This window comes from Nelumbo nucifera, chromosome 3 (genome assembly GCF_055504915.1).
Source record: "Nelumbo nucifera cultivar China Antique chromosome 3, China Antique-T2T, whole genome shotgun sequence".
Lineage (NCBI taxonomy): Eukaryota > Viridiplantae > Streptophyta > Magnoliopsida > Proteales > Nelumbonaceae > Nelumbo > Nelumbo nucifera.
In genome coordinates, this window is record NC_142651.1 from 44,578,993 (window position 1) to 44,584,746 (window position 5,754).

General features: G+C 38.9%; 1 pseudogene; it reads left to right on the top strand.

Annotated features, from left to right (window-relative positions):
* Positions 1–5,033: 5,033 nt before the first annotated feature.
* LOC104612921 (ammonium transporter 1 member 3-like) lies at positions 5,034–5,754 on the top strand (annotated as a pseudogene).

Sequence of the window (5,754 nt, forward strand, 5' to 3'; positions counted from 1 at the left end):
TAAAAGCGACCAAAAAATTGAACCATTCTTCCATACGAGTGGCAAGTAAGAAATTCAACCATTTGGGTCAAATGGGTCAACCCATGATGTCATTGTACTAAAATAAAAACTTTTAAAATAGAAATAAGTACAAAAATAAAAATATAAAAAAATTAGGCACATCTCTAATGTTTTATATATTAATCATATTAAAGAAAAACAAGTGTGATAAATAATAATTATTCTTATAGATGTTGGAATCAAATATAAAATTCAAAGCAATCCATGGTGGTGGTCAACAATTCAACCTTTTGAGTCAAATGTGTCACCTCTTGATATCATAATTAAATAAAAATTAAAAGAAAGATAAAAAAAACACAAAACATTACATATTAATTAGTGTCGTAGACTTTAGTTGAGTCGGTCAAATCTCCAAAGGTCTGGAGAGAACAACAATGAAGAGAAGAAGAGAAAGCTAGTTGCAGGAAAAACCCTAGGGTGTCTTGCATGGAGTCCAAGAGGGTCTCTCTCCTCTTGGAAGACTTCTCTCATACTTATATAGACAAATGACCAGGGTCTTAGAGGAAAGTGAAGAGGAGACAAAGGAAACTCTCCCACTGTGGGAAGGTGGTTAAAACTCGTTAGGTATTAAACAAGTAAGAGACTTAGATTTCGCTACATGTCCATGATAATCTCTTGGGGTCGGGAATTCCCATCTTTGGAGTATGCATGTGAGCACATTTGTGACTACAACTCCTTCTAGATGCTTGCTCGTTGTCATGCGATGTGACTCCTCTTGTGAGGGTGTCTAAGTATTTGAGAGCAGCATCGCAAGTGCTGCGATGCGAGAGTATCATAGTGCTGCGGTGCAAGAGTATCGACTGTAATCGTAGATCTGCACTACGATTCCTATGTTTTAACGCCTCAATGCAGTATTCTAACTTCATTGTTGTCATCGCAAGGGTGTTTTCTGCGAATGTGCGTTATATTGTTGCTACTAGAAGGGAAGTACAATATCGTAAGCATTATCACAGATTTTGGTGTCGTTGCACACTATGTGTTTGCAATTCTGGTTCATAGACATGTGATTGCATCTATGTTGTAACACTGGACATGTCTTTCATCGTAGTGGTTAACTCCATGTACTTACAATAATTATATAGTAATTTGTAAAAAAAACATTTAGTCACTTATTTAATATTTTATATTAAATAATCATATCAAATAAAAATAAGTATGATAAATAATGGTTGTTTTATTGATGTTGGAAATAAAATATAAAATTTTAAATCGATCCAAAAATGAAATCGTTTTCCTAGTGGCAGGTCAACAATTCAACCTTTTGGGTTGTGTCAATCCTAGTCCTCATAATTACATAATAAAAATACAAAAATATGAAAATATAGAAATTCTACCAAACATTTGGACACATCTCTAATGTTTTATATTAATCATATGAAAAATTAAACACAATAAGCAAAATTTGTTTTAAACTTTTTATTAATGATGAAAATAAAATACAAAATTTAAAACTAGCCCAAAAGTGAAATTGTTTTTACTATTTAGTGGTATATCAACAATTCAACCTTTTACATAAAATGTATCAACCTGTAGTGTCATAAATAAATAATAAAAATAAAAAAACATAAAAAACACAAAATATATAAACTATGTAGAAAATATTTGACCATGTAGGACTGAGGTGTAAGGCTAGGTTGAAGGGTGGTCTCTTTGAAAGATGAAGGAGAGCCTCCAAGGGGAGTGAAAGCCTTTTTTGGTATGGGATTAAGAAAATGAGAGGGTTGTAGGGACTCGAGGGTATCAGTACGAAATGCTTAGGATTCGGTGATGTCTGATGTGAGGAGGATCCTCTATTTATGAAGAAGATACTGAGATCCTAAAAGGCAGGAGATGAGGATCTTCGCTCCATATCGGGGAAGGGAATATATAGTTCACTGGCAATCATTAGATGCGCTATTAGGGTTTCACCACATGTATCATGAGGATCTCCCAAGGATTGGCTTTCCTTATCCTTGAGATCCCTCTTTACTCACACATGCTACTACCTTTTTACGCAACATGACTAGTCCTACGTGGCGAAGATGACGCCACTATTCGAAGGGCAGTATTCATCAATGCCTCATGGTGATTCGCAGAGTGCATTGCTATCATGAGCTTGCGTGTTTGGACATGCGTAGGCCTTGCCGTGGTCTCGGCCAACTGCACTCTCTAACCTGTCATTCGAAGTGGGTTCAAAACTGTGGGTTCATCGCACACTTAAGTGCGCTTAGGCGTTTTGGGTGAATCTCTCTGAAGCTTGTTCCAGTTCAGGTACTCACCGGACTTGATGGTCCGCGGGTTTATTGTGACTTTGCTTACTGTGTTTTGGGTTCATCGCGACGATAGTGATAAATTGTGTAATCACCGTAGACTCCTGGCAGTCAGTCAGTCTCCGAAGGTTCGGAGATGGCGGCCAAAATGAGAGGAGGTGGAGAAGAGAAGAAAGAAATGAGAGGGAGAGAGAAAGAAAAACCTCTTGAGAAACCCTAGGTTTGGATTGTGATTGTGTTGTCTCTCTCTAGGGAAGAATTGCTCTCCCCCATTTATAGAGAGGGTTAAGGCCATCAAGGGATCGTTATTAGAGAATCCTATCCCTCCCGAATTCTCTCCATACGTGACCCTATTGTACTGACGTGGCGCGGGTGACATCATCGTTTGGCGGGCATACTTTCATTAAAACTCACATGCGTAACTTAAAGACGTACGTGTAACCGGTATCTATTCCCGTTCTTCCGTGATTCCACGGTTCTGTGATGGTGTTGGGTTCATTGTAGTTTTACGCATGTTTGGGTTCATCGCAAATCTGCATGTGTCTTAGCTTTATCACAGATTCGTGCTAGCCAAAGCTCATCGTGACCTGTCCTAGGTGTGAGTTCATCTTAATCGTGGATCTGTGATGAATTCATCACAATCGTGCGATGGGTTCTGCATTCATTGCAGGCGTCTGTATAGTGTTGGTTTGACACCTTTTTACTCTAAAGGTTTTAGTGACCACTATATACCTACAGACTATATCTTAAATATCATATATTCATCATATTAAATAAAAATAAGTGTGACAAATAAGAATAAAAATATAAAATAATTATAAAAATATTTTGAAAACATATTATTTACTATCATCTCCATAAAAAAATGCTACTTACAAAACACATGCATACTTAATAATAGAGTAAATATCAAAGACTAATAACCAGAGAAAGAATCATCTTATGGTTGGATATGTGGGTAAGTTATGCTTTAGTCCCAGTTATTGCCCACCTGAGAAGGTTGAAGTGCAGCAGCTTCTAGTTTTTTTAAGTAAATGAAAGGAGAAGCAGCTTCCTTATGGCTTTCTGAGATGGGCCCCACACAAAGAAGCCTATAAAACTCTATTGAGAAGAGAGACCAAACCTGTTTCAGTCACTTTTTCAACTATCCCCTTCAGCATCTTTTAATAGCTTATCCAAAGCACTTCAAAGCTGCTGAACCAGCTTACTTGAATCTTCAACCCGCCCAATTGCTTTCTAAGAGGCTTCAAAGGCGTAGCGCGTACTACCAAGTCTTGTGAAATTCCCGCCAGGTAAATTTGTTAAAAAAAAACAACGGTACATAAGAGGCTGCATTCACAATCTCCTCTATATGAAAATCTTCTCTGCAACGTGTGTGCCAACGCGTCTTCATGTTGTGGATTATACCAAACCATGTCAGTGGGTGAGGTAAACCCGCACATTTGCCCGGCCCTATGGGTTAGGGTCGGATCAACCTTAATCGGGTTTCAGCCTTTCGGGTCATGTTCGGGTTAAGGTCAATGTGTCAAAACCGACTAATTGTAACATTGAAACATGTGTTAAACAAAAATGGCCTCGGTTGCGTATATTGGTGTTCCTCTTCCTTTAATTCAAGTGGGGTGGGTTTGCGTTGGAAGTAACTGTGTATCAGGTTCAACCGTCCTGAGTCTGACGTCCCTAATTGCATTTGCATCCATGCCATGTGCGGAGTTGGGCTTCAGTCAGGGCAAAGCCCATTCGAGCTGCCTTTATTGCTTGCATTGAGAATATGTGCTTTATTTCGTGGAAAGGTATTCCTAATGCAAGATTGCAAAAGGCTGTTAGAACTGTATGGACATAGATTTTCCCTGATGAAAGCCCATCTTACTTGCGCCATGTATTGTTTAAGTTGCACCTAGTCCTGTTGGGTGGTACTGAATGCTCTTGCAAGTTGCAACTTGGGTTTTTAATTTGGGGATGAGGATAGGGATGCAATTATCCGAATTAAAATTCAAATTTGATTCCATTAAGGGTGATCCAAGTTTCATATCTAAATTTAAATTCAAATTCAATGTGTTTATATTTGGATCAAATATGAGTGTACCCATATCCAATCTGATTTAATTCGATTTAAACATATGTACTTAAAAATTATATTCTATTTATCAATGAAATGATGTATTTTTACCAATTTGTCATAGGTTCCAAGTTTTATACAAATATTCAATTCATTTTGTTCATAAAATATAATATTAAAGCCATTTTAGTTTATTTTTAGGGTAAATTACAAAGGATCCCCTGTACTATGGGGTCTGTGACAAAGACCCCCCTTGACCGTTAAGTCAGATGATGGAATGCATTAAATTACCAAAATACCCTACTAAATTTTTTCTATTTTCTTTTTTTGCCATTTTTCTCTTTAAACCTATTGTTTCCCTTTCTTTTCTTCTTTTCCCCTCCTTCACCGTCCTCTCTTATTCTTTCTCTCTCCCAACTCTCCTATATGAAAGGACAGAGGAAATCCATTTATCATCTTCCCTTTCTTCTCTTCTCCGTTCGAGCCAAGAACACTATGAACATAATGCTCACCAACGTGCTCGACGTAGCCGCTAAGGGTCTATTTTACTATCTCTTCGAGTTTGCCTTTGTCTTCGATTCTCCTTCCAACGGCTTCATCGGCCATCACTTCTTGGGCATGAAGGCATTCCCGTCAAAGCTCTTCGATTATAGTAACTTCCTGTATCAATGGGCTTTTGCCATCACTGCTACAGAATCCCAATTCGTCGCTTACCTCATTTACTTGACCGGACTGCAGTGACCACAACCTTGGTCGATTGCACAGCTGCGCTAACCACTCTGTTCGGGAAAAGATTGATTTCAGGACTCTAGAACATTACCGATGTGTGCAATGGATTGCTTGGTGGGTTCATGGCAATCACCCCTGGCTGCTCAATGGTGGAGCCATGGGCTGCTATCGTTTGCGATTTCGTTGCCTCCTAGGTCTTGATTGGATGCAACAAGCTTGCAAAGTTCAAATATGATGACCCACTGGAGGCTACACAATTGCACGATGGTTGTGAAAGTTGGGGTCTTATATTCACGAGTTTGTTTGCAAGGGGCATATATGTGCAGGAGGTATACCAGGCTACAGGGAGGCCATATGGGTTATTCATGGGAGGAGGTGGAAAGCTCTTAGCTGTTCAAATTATCCAGACTTTGACGATTGTTGAGTGGGTGAGTGCCACCATGGGTCCTCTGTTTTATGTGTTAAATAAGATGAATTTGCTAAGGATGAGATGGCTGGAATGGGTCTTCTGTTTTATACCATGATGAAGATGAACAGTCACAAAAGCAGGGAGGTTTAATGATAAGAATAGAACCAGCTAATGGCACTCCCGCTGCTAATCAAAGTCCATCACAAGCTGTGTGGTCATTCTCCGCTCTCGGTGCAAATCCCAACGTCTAG